Raw genomic sequence first — 22523 nt, forward strand, 5'->3', positions numbered from 1 at the left:
ATGATGACCTACTTTTAGCCCCTGGTGTAAAGACCATAAAACCTAATGTGAAGTACAGCAAAGTGAAGTTTCAGTGCAGAAGCCACTATTACCCTCTGGAAAAATCCATTAGACTGTAAAGTTTCTAAACAAAAGAGAAGGTTCCTAATCATGTGCAGTAACTGAAGTTCTTCGAGAACTGTCCCCCCCAGTGGTGCTCCGTAGTAGGTGTGGTAGCGCCTCTGCGCTTGGGACCAGAGATCTTTGGTAGCAGTGCCCGTTGGAGAGCACATGCACTCCTCCCCATCTCATGCTGAGAATGGCATCTACATAATGCTGTGCAGTCCAACCACACAGTTCCTTGTGGAAGCAGGGAAAGCTTCAATAAGGATTTGAAGGGGATTTTAATGCGTGTCAGTCAGTTAGCAAGAGTCAAGCCATACTGTAACCCTAATGACGTGAGACTTATAGGAGCAAAGATAGTGCGAGGCGACAGGACAAGAACTGTGTACAAAGTTATTACGACCTTGCAATCACTAACCAAAATGCAGGCTTGCTTTTCTTAGGAGTGAGACAAATAAGATAAGCCTTTCTGCTATGTATAAACAAAATGTATCTGTTGCTTTTTACTGTCTCCATGATTGCTAGAAATTGTCTGTAACAAAGGTATAAAGGCTTGATGTAATTGTTTACCAGTTGAGAGACCTGTCCAGGACTGGGGCGACCCTGTGTCCTATGGCACTCTCTCCCTCCATTGTAATTACTGGAGAAATAATAAAGTATTTGATTTTGCTGCACCCAAACAAAAAGCGAGACCTGAGTTTTTCTTCGACAATTTGGGGGCTCGTCCGGGATTTGAACCCGGGACCTCTCGCATGGCAGGCGAGAATTCTACCACTGAACCACCAATGAACTGAGTTTTTCTTCGACATCCTTCTCTACTGCAGAATTAATGGATAGACTCTGAAGCAGAGGGGAGGAGAAGCACCCAGAGGAGGACACATCTTGAAGATCATCAGTTACTGAACATGGTGAGTAATCTTCTCTTCTTTGAATAGGGAGGAAAGAGTAAAAGAAAAAAATGTTTTGTTTTTGTTTAGTGGGTAAAGGGAAGAAAAACGAAAGGAAACGGCTACTAAGAATAGTAACAAAAACTTTGTATTACTAAGGGTAATAAAGGCATATGCAGGACTCTGCAAAGGATTCCATTCCCATCCCAGACCAAGGGCGGTTGAGAAAGAACTGAGGACAGTTGGACTGCACTGTACTATACAGTTGCCGCTCACAGTGAGAGACGGGGATGAGCGCATGTGCTGTCCAACGGGCACTGCTACCAAAGATCTCCAATCCCAGGGACACTACCGCACTTACAGTGGACCACCCATAGGGACACTACTCGAAAAAGAACTTGATACTTAGCTGTGTTATAATCTATGGCTCAAAGGCTCTCTTGCATCCTGTGTCATTTTCATTGTATTTCAGAGCTGCTATTGTCAAAAGCACTGGAATTTACAAGTATACAATCATCTTTTAATGCTTTTCCTTCTGTTACAATTGCATAGTGTCACAAAATAGACTGGAGGTGAGCAGAGTTTATTATCAAGTGTGCTAAATGTGCACACTTTTGTTTTACATGATGTATTAATTATTGCTGTAAGAGGAACACTTGTCAGGCTTTTTTTTTTTAAATCAATATCCAGGATATAGATTAAGATATTTGTTGTTTTAATTGTTGCACTGGAAATTTACTGATATTTTTAAAAAACAGAAAATATTTAAAAACTCCATTTAAAATCCAAGCCACCATTCCAGAACAATCTAAAGAACAATTAAAATTTTTCAACATATTATTTATATTGTGGTAACACCTAGGGGGAGTCCAAACAGGAAGTGAGGTCTCACTGTGCTAGGTACCGTACATATACACACAATGAAAGCTGACTCCATCCCAAACAGCTTACAGTCTAAACAGCATTATCAAAAAGTTATGACAGAAAATATCTTTAATGTACTTTTAGAGCAATATTAGTACTATCAGGCCCTCTAAGGATTTCAGATTATGTCAATCATGGAATGAGAAAAAATTGCTTCTTGGTGCCTGATTTGAACAAAAAAGCTGTAATGAGAGAGAGAGAGAGAGAGAGAGAGAGAAGCCTTTTCCTACTGTATATCTAAAATGGTTTCTCTGCTATTCAGCTCCAACAATTCAAACTAAGGGTTTGAAACGTCTACATAGGCAAAAAAACATGGCAGTGAGTCTCTAAGCTCGGTTCAACTGACTCAGGCTTCTGGGGCTCATGCTATGGAGCTAAAAATATCAGTGTAGAACAGTGGTCCCCAACCTTTTTGTGGCCAGTAGCACATTCATGTTTTCAGAAAGTGTGGCGGGCGCCAACAATTTTTCAAGGCTTATTTTGTATTTGTACATTAAATAATACGAAAAACATCATATTTAATATTACATAATATATGAATCCATAAGATAAAAAGGGGAAATTTATATGTTAAAAGGTATTAATTAAATTATTCGGTAATTACTCTTTCACCTTACCATGTGAATTTGCTCTTTATTATCTACCTATAAGAAAAATTAAGGAGTTTTTACAAAATAAATATCATAAACAGTTTTCATCTTATATATTTAAAAAAAGTAAAACATTGTTGAACTGCTGGTCCAAATTTTTTATTCTTACTTTAACATAGAATGAAGCCTGCAGCCCCGGAGTGCTCTGTCCCCAGCAGGCGCGGGGCCGCAGCTTCTCTCTGGCTTAAGCCGCGGCCCCGTGCCTGCCAGGGACTGAGAACACCGGCCCCCGCAGCCTGCAGCCCCGGAGTTCTCTGTCCCCGGCAGTGGAGGGGCCGCGGCTTCCCTCCAGCTTCAAAGCCAGAGAGAAGCCGCAGGGACAGAGAACACTGGCGCCCACAGCCTGCAGCCCCGGAGAGGCCGGAGAGAAGCTGCAGCCCCGCAACTGCCAGGGACAGAGAACGCCGGCGCCTGCAGCCCCAGAGTTCTCTGTCCTCAGCAGGCACAGGGCCCCAGCTTCTCTCCCCTACTGGGCACTAAGCAAGCGCACATAAATGCCCCAGCGGGCGCCATGGTGCCCGTGGGCACCACATTGGGGACCGCTGGTGTAGAAGTTCAGGCTCATGCTGAAAGCCAGGCTCTGAGAGCCCCACCTCACTAGGTTTCAGAACCCAGGCTCCAGCCCAAGCCTGAACATCTATGCTGCTAATTTTAGCTCCGCACCATGAGCCCCACAAGCCTGAGTCAGTTGACCCGGGGCCTGAAACTCACTGCCATGGGTCTTATTTTGCTGTGCAGAAATACCCTAGTAAGCCTACCACTCTCCCGGGGTCACTGGTAAATCACTATCATTCAAAGAGACAAGTCAGTTGATTACCCCAACTAAAATTCCTAGAGTAGTATGCAAGCCTGGTAGAGCATTCCCCAGAAGTAAAACTAGAAATGTATTCAGAATCAGAATTAAAAACAATTTATTTGTGTTACCAATAAGATTGTTGTATCCAAATCACAGAAATCCATTTTAGAGGTAGGAAAACTCTCACTGCTCATTCTCTTCCAGCAATCTGGACTAAAATACTGTAGCATTTACAAGCAGTAAGTCAGAGCCAAGACTGAAGGAAATTAAAATTTAGTTAACTGCTATATTCAAACCACCTTCCAAACACAGCATAGTTGATGATCCAAGGTAAGTTTACTGCTGTATAAAGGAACAAGGACTCACTTGTAGGCAGCTGCCTCACAGATTCTCAGCAGACTGCAGCTTCCTTTACCTCACAAAGAGGCAAAAGAACTTTGACTAACACTGGGTAAATTGACCCATATTTGAGCTAAATCACCAATATTGCTGTGAATCATTCTAGCAAAGGATGACCCTGAGGATCTGAAAATCCTCAAACAGAAGATGCTGTATTAGTAACGTTAAAAACGCCACACATTTTTGGAAAACTAAGCTAAGAAAAACAAGTTCCCATCCCTTGAGATCATAGGTAGCTCTGCATACAACAGTAAATATCTGAAATAGCTATTCATAGATTCATATCCCACTTCCATTCATTCAGCAACAAGGCTGACACCACTGCTGAAGGTTTTGCCATTCAGACTAAGCATCAAACAGAAGTATCCTTCTTTTGGCATCTGGTGACTGGCAAAATGGAAATTAGAAATCTCCTATCACTTTTTAAGGAGTAGACATAAGTTTAGTTTACGGTGTAACTGCCTCCCTCAATGGTCAAATTCTAATATCCTATATCCCAATCTTGCAACAAGAATTGAAAATGAAGATCCACCCATTCACTTATTTGGCATGCCAATGAGCTTCAAAAGGTATGCCATCCATGTGTAAGAGTTCCCATTAGCGGATAACATGGCAAAATTAGGATCCCAGACTGCATACAATTTACTGTATGCAATATGTATGCAATAGCTCCACTTAATTTGCCTCACTCCAGTACTAATTTATAAACCTGCTCTACAAAACAATGTACTTTAGGGAAGTCTAAAGAAAAAAGGGTACTTTATAAAGCCAAACTATATTCTATTCTTTATATGTTTTATTAACAAGTTCTGTATCAATGTATATCAATGTGGTTTGATACTAGAGATATTCAGAAAAACTTTGACAAAACCATTTTCTACCAGAGAATGCAGTTCTGTCAAGATCTAAATGCTTTGTGAAATTGTGTTGATGTTGCTGAAAATCCATTTTGAAGAAGGGGGGCGGGGGGAATTCTCATAGAGTTGAAACGTTCCATTTTGACATGTTCAGAATTAAACATTTTTTATTCTTTTCTTTAGAAATTACTTTTTTTAAAAAAAATTGTATTATATTATACAGTTTTTTTAAAGTCTAAATCAAAGCAAAACATTTTGATCTACCCAAAATAAATTTTGCAGAGAAGTAAACAAATTGTGTGTTTAATTCCTAATTAGAATGAAAGCAAAATTTGGAAATCTCAAAATCCTCCATGAAATGGAATTTCCTTTCTCCACACAGCTTTGCTGCGAGCCCTTCTAAATCATTAAAATAGAAGCAAAGTTAAACTGAAATCAACCTAAAAAGAAAATTATGAATCATAAACCAAAATATACTATATTTGTGTGTGAGAGTGTTACAAGGGTGGGTATTTTCTTCCTTAGAACAAAGTCCATTTCTTTCTCCAACGAAATTTTAACATCTCACAAGCTTATTGAATGTTTCATAATGAGCACAGCAAATTGGTTAAAAATATACAATAAAGATCAACTTATCTTTTCTTGTTGTAAACACTTAGAACACTGACAAGGAAATTAAACCATAAGCATTTTCTCAAGTGAGAAGCATGCTAAACTGATTTCTTTGCATTTTATGAACAAAAGCTTCTGATTAGATAGAATAATCTAACGTTTATTATGCCTATTTTAACAATACCATTCATGCCACAATAAGATTATGTTAGCGTTTTAATTACAAAGCATTTCTCAACAATGTCAACCACAAACATTTGCTACAGCCTCAATACTAGTACATAAGGAGTAAATAAATTTAGAATAATGTAGACTTTTCAAAGCCATTTTAAGAAGAATTTCTGGTTTAAAGGTATTGTTTGAATATAAAGGGCCCTACGTTAAGCATACCGGTATAAGAATTTGCCTTTTAGTTTGATAAGGTAGAGAGGCATGACTGACAATTCATAAACTACTGTGGCCTATGTATTAAAATAATACACTGATAAACCAGAATGAGATACTGCTAAAATGACTAAGAATAGTAAGAGGATGTAATAAATTTGATTTGTAAAGATATAATTACAAGATAAATCACACACTACTTGGAGAGCCAATACTAGTCCCCTTCTATTCCAAAAATACAGGTCTCTACCACTTGAGTTAGTGAATTAGCAATATCAGGTCTCTCAACTTCTGTGGGACAGCCACTAAGGTATAATATTAGCTTTCTTCCAGTCTTCCGGAACTTCCCTAGTGCTCCAAGACTTACTGAAAATCAATATTAATGGTCCAGCGAACACTTCACCCAGCTCTTTTACAACTCTTGGAATAAACTTATCTGGACCTGTTGATTTAAAACTGTCTAATTTAGGTAGCTGCTGTTTAACAACCTTTAGAGATACTCGTGAAATGCAAAGAATTATCAACATATGATGAGACAATATCATCCATTTTTCCCCCAAACACAGAGCAGATATTTAATGAACAGTTCTGCCTTTTCTGCATTATTATTGATAATTCTATCATTTCCCTCTAGTAGTAGACCAATACCATTGTCAGGATTATTTTTGTTCCCAATACACTTAAAAAACTCCTTACTCTCCTTAACTCTGCTGGTCATAGATTACTCTTTGTAGCCCTTTGCTTCTCTTATCAATTTCTAAAATTCCCAATTTCTAATTAATATTCATTGCTATCGACCTCCCCTTTCTTCCATTTGTTATTTTTTTATTATTTTTTCTAGCTGCCTTCATTCTCTAAACCAGGTCTTTTTTTAAACTAATATGGCCTTCTTTCTCAATCATGGGATTGCGGCTTTTGAGGACACTAGAAAGGTGTTCTTAAATTATTCCCAATTACCAATCACATTTTCCAGATTAAATTCTTCCTCCTGGCTGATCTGACTCAATTATTCTCACTTTTGTGAAATTGGCCCTATTAAAGCACCAACTATATATATATATATATTACTGGTCTGGACTTTATTCTGTTTGCACAAACATTATAAATGTGATCAAGTCATGATCACTTGTACCTAAACTATCATTAATTTTTAGTTCTGTTATCAGTTCCTCTTTATCCGTTAAGGCGAAGTCTAATAAAGAATTCCTGTGTTGACTTCAACACTTTTTGAGTTAAGATATTGTTATCTATAAAGTTTTGAAATTCCAAGAATGTTTTCGTATTGGCAGCATGAGACCTTCAGCATGTCCCTCAAACTGGTCTCCTATGACCATGCAGTTTCCCCCCCACACACACACACACATTATAGATAAGTGTGTAAGGAGGTGATCATTCTCTTCCCTGGCATGATTTGATGGTCGATGGCAGACACCAGCTAATACCCCATCTTGTGCTTTATTTGTTAGGACTCTGACCCATAAGCATTCAAGATAATGTTCTTCCTTGTTATCAGTGACTCGGAAACAAATAATGCCATTTTTGACAAAGTGCTGCTCCTCCTCCCCATATGTCCACTTGATCCTACCTAAATAGCTGATAACTATTGATTTTAACATTCCAATAGTGTAAATCATCCCACTAGGTTTCAATAATACCAACCATAGATTGAATGTATGCTCATAAATGAGCAATTCCGATTCCTCTTGTTTATTACCCAGGCTCCTAGCACTGGCATATAGTAATACCAAGTTAAAAACCAAAACATTCATTTTCCTAAACCCCTTTGTGCTACATCAGAAGATATTTGCTGCTGACAGATGACAAGTCATACTGTAGACAGCTGCAGATTTATATTCCAAATATTTATTTTCCTAAATCAAGCTACATCAAAAGTGTATCATGACTATTTCAACCAGTGGGGGGGCAAAAGCTCTCGTTATTACTATTTTGTATTTCAGGTGTTTTAACTTTGAAGAGCAACCTCTGCTGCATACAAGATATGGACCTAACAATCCCCAAGACTGACGATTGTTGAAGGGGAAAAAAAGACAGGTAAGACTAGGAGCTGTCGTGTGTTCCAAATAAAGTAGTTTCTCCCTGAAATTGAGCTATGGGGATAAAAGTCTGTCTTATTAAAGCAATAAATTACTGAGTAATTCTTGGGGTTATTAAACACAGACATTCAATGTATGTGAGCTTATATCTGGTTGGAATTAAAGAACTACGTTTTAAAATCAATGAATCACTTTGGTATTTAAACTGTGTTTAATACAACAATCCAATAGAATTATTTTGTGGCTGGCTTTTCTCACTAGGGCACTGCAATTCCTTCTAACAGCCAGTAACATTAGTAATTTAAATTAACATTTATTCAACTGAAAATTAATAAGGATATTGGCTATTTATCTATAAAACAATTTGGGCTGTGGTGATGCAAGGGAGGAAAGCAGCCCTCTAGCAAAAAAGCCATTAATGCCTCATTTCCAAAAGTGCAGGGGATGGATATTTATAATTGTTGCACAGTCCAACAACTTTGGGAGCTTTAAACAGCATTGGCAACGTATTAGTCAGAAATATGATGGCATGCTGTTAAAAAGGCATCAATACAACATTTCCATCAGCAGCTTATATGCTGTCGTTGTCTGACCACTTCTAAGTAAAGGAGTTCAAGATTTAGACAGTTCAATTGAAAAGCAAAAGTGACATCAGCCTTGAAGAAATGTGGACAGAAAAGAAAAGAAAAAGAAAAGAAAAGAAAAGAAAAAGAAAAGAAAAAAGAAAAGAAAAGGAGGGAAATTTCTATAACATTAGAATTGTTACTTGATTTTTATAACCTTCTTCAAATGTAGTTACTCCAAGATCTTAAAGAACTATTGAGACAAGCTGCACTAAAAATGAACTCTCTAAGGCTGATTTGTTATTTAAGTAATGGCATTTTTCAAATAAGAAAGCTAATTTATTATATATTTATGAAAACCACACAATCCTTTGTGTGGAATTGCTAAAGAGAGACTCCCCGCTAAGCTGCCTAAGGCATTTTCTGGAAAGGAGTAAATCCTGTGGCATAATCTATTTAACGCATAATTGATAAAAACTGTAGATTCAAAAGACCTTTGTCATGAATTATAGAAGACATTAGCACAAGTTCCAAAATTGAAATCTCCACTTCCAAACAATATTTAGTTTATACAGAAAATGCTAGTCCTCACTAAGATTCCAAATTCCCAACCATGAAGATTAACAACACAACGTTATTTCTGAACACGTTTCTTCCCCCCCCCCCCATTAGCTGGTATATTTTAATGGACATGTTATCGGAGCTAATATTGGAAGGAAAAAACACTAAATGTGTTTAGGAATTAAAAATACCATTTACAAAATGCAGGATTACTAACAAACACCTCAACTCAATCTTTCAAAATTCTTGCGCTGTTAGGTGCTGGGGGTTCAGCTGACCAACAAGTTTTGGGGTCTGGTCAGAGTTTTCTCTCTCTCCCCCCCCCTCCAAAATGTGACAAAACTGGTGAACTGCTATATGGGTTTTCTCACCATGCACCCACAGTGTTCAGGAAGTCTGGTGCTGACAAGGGATGAGTTAAATTACAAATGTCCCAACTTTGGTAAATTCCAGTGTGGTTGGTGGGTTTGGAAGGTCCAAATGAACACATGAAAATCTAGTGGGGTTGCTTGGGCATTGTCAACAGGCACTCATAGGGCATGAGTGAGGGGGTACATGTATATCTGGAGCAGCTTGCAGCTCCCATGATCTCATCTCTCGCCTACCACCAGATGGCTTTCACTGAGGGACCAGTGGCAGGCCTGACTGTGCAGAGGGAGCACAGTCTTCACATACACTCTCAGGTTTATTGTACATCTAGAGTCACTGGTGCCAGCTGAGAACTGAATGAGAAAAGCCTTGTCAGGCGCTTTGGAGTGATCTGCCCCAGTTTGGTATTAGTTGTTAAAAAGATGCTGCTTCCACATTTAACCATATTAAAATATGTGTCTCAATGCTACTTTCTGTCACTTTTTTAATACTTGATATTTGTTATACCTTCCCCCTTGACTGTACACCTCTACCTTGATATAACGGTGTCCTTGGGAGCCAAAGAATCTTACCGCGTTATAGGTGAAACCGTGTTATACTGAATTTGCTTTAATCCACCGGAGTGCACAGCCCACCTCCTCCCGGAGCACTGCTTTACCGCGTTATATCCACATTCATGTTATGTCAGGTGGCGTTATATCGAGGTAGCGGTGTACTTTAAAAATTGCCCAAAACTGCTGCAGTGTACATATAGATTCTCTTTCCTTGTCAACACCCATTCACGTATGCGGGATTATGTCTTTTGACATAGTTAACATAGCAGTTAACAGTTTGATTTTTAGGAGGAGCCTGCAATCAACTAGCTTTAGGGTGGTATGCTGAATACTCCAAATAGATACGATCCCACTACTCTGTGCTCACTACTTGGGCCCAGAACCGGCGTTTCACCATCTGCAACTGCTCTGTGAATGCCACCAACAACTTGGAATTATTTTTTTTCTGTAGCCCTCAGCAAGGCAGCCTGCAAGGATAGCTACCCACTGTGCACTGCTCTCTGCATCGATGTTAGCACTGCTAGCGAAGAAACGTACCGTCAACACAAGGGCTGTAGTGTGGACACGCAAAAGCCATTTAAGTACTGGCGCGGCTGTACGTCGACATAACTTAGGTCTACATAATTTTGTAGTTCAAGAAAAGGCTTTTTTCCTCACATCTGTCTTGTTAAGTGTCTGAAGAACAACCACTGTGGAATCTGTTCCTTTCATGGAGTTAACATAGTGGTTTGCTGAGCACTTTGCCTTTTTTCAGATTTCTCTTATTTTTGATTTGTTACTTTTGTAAGAAAAGGAAAGTCCCATGAAAACTTTTCTCCCTCTTCAATGTGAAATCATGACGTATGTTGAGCTATGCAGTAATACTAGTGAGGTTTGCAAGAGAAATTCAATACCCCCTCCCCCCATCTCCATACACAAATCTAAGTTCAGATGCTCTGATTATCCTTCGCCCATATGCTTAACACATTAACTTATGACTAAGGATAATATTTAGTATTTCAAACTTGTGTCTAGACAGGGGTCGGCAACCTTTGGTACCCTGGCCAGCCGGTTTGTTTACCTGCTGCTTCCGCAGGTTCGGCCAATCACAGCTCCCACTGGCTGCGGTTCGCTGTCCCAGGCCAATGGGGGCTGTGGGAAGGACGGCCAGCACATCCCTCGGCCCGTGCCGCTTCCTGCCACCCCTATTGGCCTGGAATGGCAAACCGCGACCAGTGGGAGCTGCGATCAGCCGAACCTGTGGACGCGGCAGGTGAACAAACCAGCCCGTCCCGTCCGGGTGCTTACTCTGGCAAGCCACGTGCTAAAGGTTGCCGACCCCTGGTCTAGAACAATCCATTTCTCAGTGTTTTAAAAGCATAATTTCTTTTTAGTCCAAAGGCTAATAAACTGTGTAAAAACAGCAGTTTCATTTTCAGTAACTTCATAAAGTATCATGTTAGCTCAATATATTAATGCCTGTCAAACAATGCCTATCCGCATTCACTCACACAGAAAAATGATAAAAGACAAAAACAGCGAACAATGAGCCTGGGATTTTAAATTCATAATTTTGTCAGACACTAAAACTCATGGATTCAAAGACACTGGATTTATGGCTTATAAGAACAACCTGCAACCCACTAACCCTCCTTTGTCCTACTACTGCAGAAGTGTTAACTCCCACTTCACCTTGAACGGACTCGTATGCCACAAAGTCTGTTCCACCTTGTATTTAGCTATAACACTATGAGTACCTTTCCTACACCTGAAGAACAACTCTGGTAAGTCCAAAACTTGTCTCTTTCACCAACAGTAATTAGTCCAATAAAAGATATTATCTCACCCACCTTGTCTCTCTAAGGGCATGTTTACACTTACAGCGCTCCAGTGGCGCAGCTGCATTCGTCAGCTGGCTCTCTCCATTCACAGAATCTTAACACCAACCAGAAAATAAAAATCTCTTCTTGGGAAATTTTGTATTTTTATAGTACTCCTTCTACTCCATTCCAACATTTTATTCATCATTTAAATGAACAGTCTTCTTCCTCAATAACTTCTGCTATCTTTCTAACAAGTAACAAAAGATATACCATTACCACTAAAAAGAACTTCAAGTGAAGAACCAACAAGTTGTTTCTCAACAAAAATGCTCTGCTATTCTCTAGGAATAGCATTTAAAACTGGTTCAATTAATAACTGTTCACATTTAGAACACAAAAGACTACAGAAAAGTTAAAATTTTAACACATATCCCTGTGAAAATTTTTAGCTCTTTGATACAATCAGCAACATACATTCCAAGTCTCCTCCATTTTCTACAGAAATCCCTTCTTTAACTAGTCCTCATTTCTACTTTTTACTTACATGGAAAGATTTCTAGTGTACAATACTTAAACAAAAACAGTGATTACACATTACATAAGTATTTATTAACATCAGTTTTTTTAAATATAAAACTGTTTTCTAAACAGTGGTAAGAAACCCCTCACAGCTTTTTATTTTCACCACAACTATGAATGTCACTATTATGTCAATGTGAGCTGCCATCTTACCGTTGTAGCAAATCAAGAACTCCAGTCCAGCGATGCAGACTAAGAAAAAGATTTGAGCACAGCAGCTGAATGCATTCAAAATACAGGTTTTCCATTTTGAAGAATGGGGCATGTGGACATTTGTATTATAAGCATTAAATATTACTGAATTTAACCAAAATAATAAAATAAATTAAGCACCCATTACCATTCCATTGTGGTGGCATGACAAAAGTTGAATTCCACAACATGTTAAATGTAAATGGCAGTGTAATACAAGATTCTAACTACAGTAAAAAAAAAACACCTGAAATCATCAGTTAGGAAGCTTCCAATATGACAGGCCCATGAAACAAGGAGAGTTGAAAAAATTCAGGTTGCTTTAGACACTTTTGAAAAACAAACTCTTCCTTCTAAAAGGACAAGTGCCAAGGAAAAACAAAACCCGAGTTAAGCAAAGACTTCTGTGCCCAACGCCTTTCACACCCATATCAGTGAGGACATTCAATAAAGAAATAAATGTTAACTAACTTGTTTAAAATTCCTCCTTCCCTCTATGAAATCCAATTGATACTGCCTGTTTACTGAAGCTGCCACAGAATGCTGCATTCTGGGATATCACAAATAACCATGTTTTGTGAGAAGATGTCTGGTATGTGCCATGTCACTTTGAGGATTCACTTCTGAGAGCCAGGAAGTACCAAGCATATTTCAAAATGGGAAAACAATTTATAAATAGGTCAGTTGAAATTTACTTCTATGCTGACTTGCATTCACACACACACACACACACACACACACACACACACACACAAAGTTGATGGAGACATGGTGCATAAATCAATTTCCTTTTTTATTTTGCAGTTCACCTTTAAGACAACTTCTATTTCTTATGACGTATTGTTAACTTGAGTGTTTTAAATCAACTTTAATTTAAGAAAGGCCTAAAAAAAAAAGGAACTATGCACCTTCATTTCTTTGAAAGTGATTTTCCAGGGGATTTAAATTGATCAATAGTAAACTGATTTTCTTAAAACATGGCCTTCCTATTTATGATTTTTATATGATTTGGGGCTTATTGAAGCTCTTCCACCCTCATAACCAAGATTATTCTGGTGTTCATATTCTGGACAGCAATGTTTTAGTTAATGACTACCGATATCTGCATGAGAGCCTACCACCACCCTGCCTTTAAGAAATTACAAAAACATCTTCTACCAAGAAAACTTCCAAACACAATATACACCTCTACCCCAATATAACACGACCCAATATAAACACGAATTCGGATATAAGGCAGTAAAGCAGCGCTCCAGGAGGGCGGGGCCACGTGCTCCGGCGGATCAAAGCAAGTTCAATATATCGCAGTTTCACCTATAACACGGTAAGATTTTTTGGCTCCTGAGGATAGCGTTATATCAGGCTAGAGGTGTAGTTGGAGGTTCAGCTTGAAAAGAGAATGAAATCAAATATTTGGAGATTGTCCCCAAGTTAAGAAGTTCCAATGTTTTGTATATAGACCAGAGATCAGCGACCTTTGGCTTGCAGCCCATCAGGGAAATCCATTGGCGGGCCGGGACGGTTTGTTTACCTGCAGCATTCGCAGGTTCGGCTGATCACAGTTCCCACAGGCCGCAGTTCGCTGTTCTAAGTCAATGGGGACTGTGGGAAGCGGCGTGGGGCGAGGGATGTGCTGGCTGCTGCTTCCTGCAGCCCCCATTGGCCTGGAACAGTGAACCACGGCCAGTGGGAGCTGCGATCGGCTGAACCTGCGGACGCTGCAGGTAAACAAACTGTCCCGACCCGCCAGCGGGTTTCCCTGACAGGCCGTGGGCCAAAGGGTGCCGATCCCTGATATAGACTATTGCATATTTCATTAAGGCATTTTATAATCTCCTTCCCTTCTATAGAGAAAGGTGAAGAGAAAGCTGAAGTGAAATGCTTTTAAAGTATAAACTATACAAGGTCTCAATTTGTTAACCCCTGTGTAGACTTTTTAAAAAACAAAATATGTCAAAAATTAGCTACACCATTCACTTACCTGCCAAGACCTGCATTTAAGCATCTGTTTCTTTTAAAAAAAAATATATTTATTTATTGCTTGCACTGAAAAGCAGTAGAAAGAAGGTAACAGCTCCCTGAATATTCAGGACATTCAGAAATATTGTAAAAGAAACAAACTTGTGTTCAGTTTGTGGCAGACAGAAAGACTTTCAAGCTAACCATTAGTACTTGAGACGAGTAAGCACACTGAAAAATCTACACTTAAAACATTTGTCATATAAAAGTTTTCTTCTACTATTTAATGTTTTAGTATAGCAATACAGGAGAAAAGATACACCACTCAAGGTCCTTTCCTCTTATAGAGAAGAAACAGACCCCATTCGGTCATAACATACACATGCAATTTGCACCAAATCATACCAGAGATGATTTAAGTAGTAATTCAATTCCTATATGAAAGAAAATGGGACCAAAATACATTAAGTCCTAAATTATGAAATATATGTAGTAGACAAGGCAAGCATAATCTATGATATTTTCCATATATAATTCAGTTACAGCTGCTTTAGCTCATGAAACCAGATTCTGTCAGAATTGTTAAGCCTTCACCATTAACCAAATCACCAATTTATCCACCAATATAGTGCTCAAAGTTTACAGTGCCAGAGTATAAACTTTTCATATTTATATTTATCTTCACAATATCCCAAGTCGTCTAGCTTACCAGATGTTGGTTAACAAAGGCAATACGCTAAATGGGTATTTTAAAACAAAATTTATAAATGCATCCACATAATAGAATAAGGCCTGGTCTACACTAGGACTTTAATTCGAATTTAGCAGCGTTAATTCGAACTAACCGCTCAACCGTCCACACCAGGAAGCCATTTAATTCAAACTAGAGGGCTCTTTAGTTCGAATTTGGTACTCCACCCCGGCAGGTGGAGTAACGCTAAATTCGACATGGCTAGTTCGAATTAGGCTAGGTGCGGATGGAAATCGAACTTAGTAGCTCCGGGAGCTATCCCACACTGCACCACTCTGTTGACGCTCTGGACAGCAGCCCGAGCTTGGATTCTCTGCCCAGCCACACAGGAAATGACCCGCGAAAATTTGAATTCATTTTCCTGTCTGGGCGGTTTGAATCTGACGTTCTGGTTGCACATCGGGGCGAGCTCCGCAGCACCGGCAGCAATGCAGAGCTCTCCAGCAGAGGAGTTCATGTAATATCTGAATAGAAAGAGGGACCCGGCATAGACTGACCGGGAACTCTTCGATCTGATCGGTGTGGGGGGCGAGTAGTCTGTGCTTTCGGAGCTGCGCTCCAACGAACGGAATGCAAAGACCTACGAGAAGGTCTCCAAAGCCATGATACAGACAGAGGATACAGCCGTCATGCAACGCAGCGCCGCGTGAAAATCAAGGACCCCAGACAAGGCTACCAAAAAATCAAAGCGGCCAACGGACGCTACGGAGCCTGCCACCACTGCCCCACCAGTGACCATGGACTCTGATGATGGGACAGTGTCAACGGACAGTTCCTCGACGATGTTCACGGACGGGGAAGATGAGGAAGGGTTTGTGGAGGACGAGGCAGGCGATAGCGCTTACAACGCTGGTTTCCCCGACAGCCAGGATCTATTCATCACCGTCACGGAGATCCCCTACCAACCCTCCCCGGCCAGGAACCCAGATCCTGAATCAGGGGTAGGAGCAGTCGGTAAGTGCTTTAACCATGTTAACTTTTATTCTTAATATAACAGGAATCTGAAGTGTGTGAAAAGGAGGTCTCTGTATATATGGTGATAGAACAGAAATCCTCCTGGGAGAACTCCAGGAAGCTCTCCTGCCGTTAATCGATAAGCCTCCGCAGGAGGTTCCTGGGGAGAGCTGCCTTATTGGGTGCTCCGTGATAGCACACTTTTCCGCGCGAGGCTTTCATGCGGTATTCAGGGAGCACTGCCTCCCAGAGCACGGCTGCATAGGTCCGTGGTTCGTGCTAGATTTCACGCCGCATGCGCTCTCTATCTCCTTCAGTGCCCGTCCTTACGGTGATCTCGCTCGGAGACTCCTGCATCTAAGTAGGGGAAGAAATGTTACGTTACGCCTGGTCCAAAGTATTTTTAATAAATAAACGGACAGACGGCATAGCACAGACTCAGCACACAGCTGCGTGACGAGCGTAACGGAAAGCCAAAGAATCAAATGGACGCTCATGGAGGGAGGGGGGAACGAGGACGCAAGGTATCCCACAGTTCCTGCTGTCTCCGAAAAGCATTTGCATTCTTGGCTGATCTCCAAATGCTTCTAGGGTCAAACACAGTGTCCGCGGTGGGTCGGGGCATAGCTCGGCAATTTACGCACCCCCCCGACCCCTAGAAGTTAAAGGGAAAACAATCCTCTGTTGACTCTTTTACATGTCACCGTATCTGTACTGAATGCTGCAGATAGATGCGATAGTGCAGCACTCAACACCAACATCCTTGCTCCCCCCACGCTATGGATGGCTGATGATGAGGATGCATTTCCATCTTTTTGTACCATCAGCCTATTGGCACATGGGGCAGTGCAAAAGGGCTGGTAACCATGACAACCATACCAACTTGCTTGGGACCGGTCGGTCAAGGCCGCCTGTTGCTAATTTTTCATGGTAGATGGTGCAGTATGGCTGGTAACCGTCCTCATCATTGCAACAGGGGGCTGAGCTCCATCAGCCCCCACCCTTCATTGTAAAGAAAAGATTCAATTGCCCCTGAACTAGCAGAGGGATGAGTGGCTCCCTCCTCCACACCCCTTAATGTCATCTCTGGACTATCATTGCAGCTGGAGGCTTCCTTCCACTCATTTCTCACAAACGACTACCTGTGTCTTATTCATGCATTCTATATTACTTCATCACACAAGTGGGGGGACAATGGTATTGGAACCCAGGAAGGCTGGGGGAAGAACGGAATGAACAGCTGGGGTTGTTTCAGGAGCACACCCTGTGAATAGCGTTCAGCTCAAAATTTATGCAGGATTGGACAGAGAGCAGCTGTGGTCTCTGGTTGTATGATACAGTGGTTCTCTAGTACACTTGCCCATAAGCTAGGCAGGACTGATTCTATTTTTAGATACCCAGAAAGGAGGGATTGACTCGGGGAGTCATTCCCAAATTTTGCTTTTGCGCCCCTGGCTGATCGACCAGGGGCACTTATGACAGCACCAAATGGCGCAGTGCAAAAGGACAGGTAACCATGACCATCTTATTACCGTCTTCTTACCAGTTCATGGTATGGTAGACGGTGCAGTATGCCTGGTAACCATCGCTGCTGTCATGCAAAAGCATAAGCATGCTGCTGTGTAGCGCTGCTGGTCCGCCTCTGTCAGCGGCATCCAGTACACATACGGTGACATACACAAAAGGCAAAATAGGGTCCATTGTTGCCACGCTATGGCGTGTGCCAGGGCATTTCATGGAAAACGTGCTCGAAATGATTGTCTGCCGTTGCTTTCCCGGAGGAAGGAATGACTGGCGACATTTACCCAGAATCCACCACGCAAATGATTTGTGCAACAGCAGGCACAGGGGTCTCAACAAAAAATTCACAGAGACAGCCTAGACTCAGTTAATTGTTCGCAAAAAAGTATAATTGCAAGGAATTAACTAACTGTTTCCCATCTCACAGCTTCCACTGTCTCCAGACCTTCCACAGCATCCACCTCGCAGAGGCTGGCGAAGATTAGGCGGCGAAAGAAAAAGACAAGGGACACGATTTTCGATGAATGTGTGGGCTGCTACCTAGCCGAGGCGGACCAGCAGAGGCAGTGGAGGGAGAAAGTCTCTCTGTACCAGCGCTCACACAGCGAATGGGAGGAGAGGTGGCGTGAGGAACACAAGCAGGCGACTCAAGCAATGCTTGTACTACTGAGGGAGCAAACGGACACGCTCCGGCGACTTGTGTATGTTCTGCAGGACCGCTGCAGGACAGAGCCCCTGGCAGTATCTCCGCAACCGCCCTCCCCCGCCACAAAGTCACATACCCCCCTCACCCCAAATAACCAGGAGGATGCCCGCCCTGGGCCGTGAATACTGTCACTGCACCCCAGCAGAGTGCTCAAGTAACCAAAAGCTCTCATACCCTACGTTTGCATAAGTCCTTCCCTTCCGGACTCAAACAAGTCCCAATCCCAGTCCCATCCCATAACTGTGTACTTAAGTAATAAAAATACTTTGCTGTTAAGTACTGTTTCCGTCATGTTTCTTCACTGAAGACTGTGTTTGAATGGGGTGCGTGGGGAAGTGCGTTGCTAATTGCATAGGACAGGCACCTTTCGCAGGGTACAGACACGGGTGCCGGATCAGCAGCGGGTAACACACACAGTGCAGTCAGCAGGCACCGTGGTCGGTATGGGAGGTGGTTTCCAGGTTCTGTGTGGGCGGTGGGGATGTGACTTTTTAGCGGGGGAGGGCGGGTACAGATCTTATACAGCGGTCCTTGTCGTGGACCGCTGAGTCACGCAACAGAGGAATCTGTATCCGTCCTCCTCCGCCACAAGGCCACATAGCCCCCCGCACACAGAATCCCAAAAAGGAGGGATGGCAGGCTCCGTTGAAACAAGCATGAATAAAGAAACCTCTCCTCAGTAACAGTGTGACATGTATTTTATTTTTACACGTGTCTTGGAAGTGGAGGAAACGGGGAGAACGGGGTATTTAACCGAAGAGGAGAGTCAACAGTAACTGGGTAAAGAAACAGGGGCAGGTTCAGCTTCTCTGTAAAGAAACTGAACAGTCACAGGTCACGCTGCTCGCTGCTCGCTGGTATTTAAAAAGAGTTCCTTGTCGCTGTCCCAGGCGCCTGTATAGGGCTTCATGAGCAAGTGCATTAGCGGGCAGGCTGGGTCACCGAGGATCACTATAGGCAAATGCACATCCACAACAGTTATTTCGTGGTACGGGAAGAAACTACCTTCCAGCAGGCGTCTGAGCAGCCCACAGTTCCTGAGAACACACGCATCAGGAACCTTGCCCGGCCATATGACGTTCATGTTGGTAAAAAGGCCCCTATGGTCCCCCAGTGCTTGCAGAACCATTGAAAAGTAGCCCAATTTCTCAGCAGCTGAATGTGGAAGAGGTGGACGATAAAGTGCGAGGAGGAGAAAACGGCGAGGATCGCAGCGGGCTCCATGCTTGCAGTGCTGTGGCGTCCACGCTGTCACTGACCAGAAAAGTGCACGAACAGATTGCCCGCATGCGCTTTCAGGGAGGGAGGGCGTGATTGACGGTTCAATGACGACAGTTACCCAAAACCACCCTCGACACATTTTTTCCCCCAGCAGGCATTGGGGGCTCTACCCAGCATTCCAATGGGCACCGCTTCGAAAGTCGACGCCGGCCCCGTTAATGTGGACTCAGAAGTTCGAATTAGTGTATTTAGTATGGATACACAAATTCGACTTCATAAGGTCGAATCCACAAATTCGAATTAAGTAGATTCGAAATAGTCCTGTAGTGTAGACAAGGCCTAAGTAAACTATTCTTATTCTGATGCTGACAAGGTGCAAAAGCTTAAATTCTCTGAGCACATTTCGCTGCACCTGATCTAAATCCCTTCATGTTAGTAGAATTAGACCAAGGATGAACTTGTCACTGCTTCCTACACATACATACATTGCACTATAGCAAAGGCTAGCTGTTTATATACTAGATATCTCCTTCTGGCAATGACCATGAAAAAGCAGTGAATTCCACTGTCTAGCTAGAGTCCTATTAACCAATTCCACTCAGACTAAAACTAATGTCATATAATGTAGTATGCCCCTAGGTCTCAATTTCCTTTCCCCCAAAAAAGTTTTTATACATGTTTTTACCCTGCTAAAGTATTAAGAGAGGACAAATCTCTGCCAATTACTCCAGCCCAACAGCAAGTGTATCAATCATGGAGGTCTCCAGCAGACAGGGAAAAAAAGGCTCTTCATGGGAGGAAGAAAGCAATCTCCATACATTTGGGGGAAAAAAGACTTTTTTTTTTTTCAATTGAGCTCTCCCCTAACAGTAACTGTCACTCTCAAACTCTTGAAAAGTTCTCTAACTTTATAATTACAATACTTATGTACACTTGCCAAGTTTTCTTGTCTCCCAGTTGCACACTGTGTATAATTAGTGTTTCAGCTTCAGCCGGGAGAATAGCAATTTTCTTATCCAACTTTCCCCAATTGATCTGTCACTTTTCCCAGATCCTGATCTTAGTTTTTGTTTCCATGAAGTATGTCAGACACACCTTGTTTTTGCTGTAGTCTATTAACTGGACTGAAATCAGCTTTGTTCAAGTAGTTCTGTATGATGAAGTTTGGGTTAATGTGCCCACTTCCTCCATTGTCATAAGGAAGGATTCTATCCAAGGAAATATGCTCAGAAAAAACAAACAAACAATCTCTTCTTTTTCCCCCCTTTCCAAAGAGTTTGAGACAGGCTACTAACTAGTGGTAGCAACAAACATTACTAGAGGAAACACCCGAACAGATTTATTTGCCTCTTTTTCCTCCCAATTGCCCCACTCTGCTACACTGGGAATATCTTCTGCCATATGAGGGAGGCAATATTCCTCGGGGATTTTTGCACCACTGTGCTTGCACAGAATTCATGTCCCCCGCAGATTTCATTGCTTCCCCTCAGAAAAATGACTTTCTGACAGAGAAACAAAGGGAAGCTGCAAGAGCAGTCACGCACCACTCCCTAGCTGTGCAGATACACTGTTTCAGGAATCCAGAGCAGCCAGCGGAGAGGTAAATCACCACAGGGCTGACGACACCCCAGCCAGTGGCTCCTATCCTGACCCGGGATCAACTGCTAATCCCAGCTGGGCTGGAGGCAGGAGAGGAAGGGACTTCCTCTTACCCTGCAAGGAGTGCCTAGGGCTATGTCAGACCCACCTCCAGAAACCTCCCTCAGCTGCAGGAATCTCAGCATCCTCCCCTGCTGCCTGCCACCATCGCTCCTCAGCTGCTGGGGGAGGGGTCAACATATGGGGAGCTGCTTCCACATCCGCCCAACCACCATGCATTCGGACCTTCCATACCCAGACACCCCTGCCAAGCCTCACCTCATACATCCAGAATCCCCCTAGCTCTCAATACCTGAAACCCACCACACTGAACCTCAACTCCTGCATCTGTTGCACCCATATGCCCTGCCTCCAGACCCCCACCCCTGCACCAAGACCACTCCCCACTGAGCTCCCTGCATTCAAACCCCCACTCTGATGAGTCCCATCCCCCTGAGCCCACACATCCAGATCCCCACGCCACTGACCGCCAGCTAGCCACACCCAGACCCCACCCCACCAAGCGCTACTCCCCCAGCACCCAGACGCCCCTGCTGAGACTCCCACACCCAGAACCCTTGCTCCAACGACTTTCACCTAGAAGTCCCTGCAGAGTCCCATTGCCCCTGCACCTGGTCTCCCCACTCCCCCCCCCAACAAGCCTCTGTGCATCCAGATCCCCCCACACACTTAAACCCCCCACTGAGCTGCCTGCATCCAGAATGTCTCACACAGAATCCTCTCTCCCCACACCTGGATCCCCCCACACTGAGCCCATCCACACTTGGATCCTGCTTAGTTGAGCTTGTCTGACCCACATCTGTTGCGCCTAGCGCAGAGGGGAAGGGCCCCAGAGTGCTTCTGGGGCAGGTCCAGGCCTAGTGTTGTGTCAGGGTCAGGTGCAGCCTCACCACTGTGCCCCTGAGGTGAGGAGGCTGCAGGGCAATCTTCCAACTTTGTGCAGTCAGTGGTATGTGCTCCCCACTGCCATGATGGAGCCTCTGCATTTATTTATTGACAAAAAAAATTGCACCATTTTAAAATATTGTGCACATAATTTTTAATTTTTTTGGCACAGAATGCCCTCAGGAGTAAGCTAAATGGAGTCACACGTGTCCAGTTTTGACCCCACTCCTATCAAATACTGACAGTGTGGAGTCCATTTGAATTTGAGGCGGGGAAAATAGGCAAACCTGGCACAGAAAGTTCCTGCTTGAAAGGGCTAGAGGGGTCTGCCTGTGTATGGCTCATGCATCCTCCCAGTCTTTGTCAAAAAATTTCTTGCTGCAATCTTGATCCATAGACAGTGTAACAATGGCTTCCATATTCAAGTGAACTCACACTGGAGATTATCTTTGGCATGGAAAAGAAGACTGGGGCATAATAAACACACCATATCAATAGCCTAATTACCCTTTACTGCTATAGGAAGCCACAGCATTTCAATCCTCACAACTAGGCAAAGAATCTGTAAAGAAGGTCTACTCT

General features: G+C 42.5%; 1 protein-coding gene and 1 non-coding gene across 3 annotated transcripts in view; both read right to left on the reverse strand.

The window, feature by feature from the left end:
• The window catches only part of CDKAL1 (CDK5 regulatory subunit associated protein 1 like 1), a 636289-nt gene that overhangs the window by 555578 nt on the left and 58188 nt on the right, over positions 1-22523 (reverse strand). The gene's annotated exons all lie outside the window — the stretch shown is intronic.
• Positions 812-894, reverse strand: TRNAG-GCC. Its single transcript has one exon. It is a non-coding gene; the product is annotated as a tRNA-Gly (tRNA).

The sequence above is a fragment of the Mauremys mutica genome, chromosome 2 (assembly GCF_020497125.1).
Source record: "Mauremys mutica isolate MM-2020 ecotype Southern chromosome 2, ASM2049712v1, whole genome shotgun sequence".
In the NCBI taxonomy this organism is placed as follows: domain Eukaryota; kingdom Metazoa; phylum Chordata; order Testudines; family Geoemydidae; genus Mauremys; species Mauremys mutica.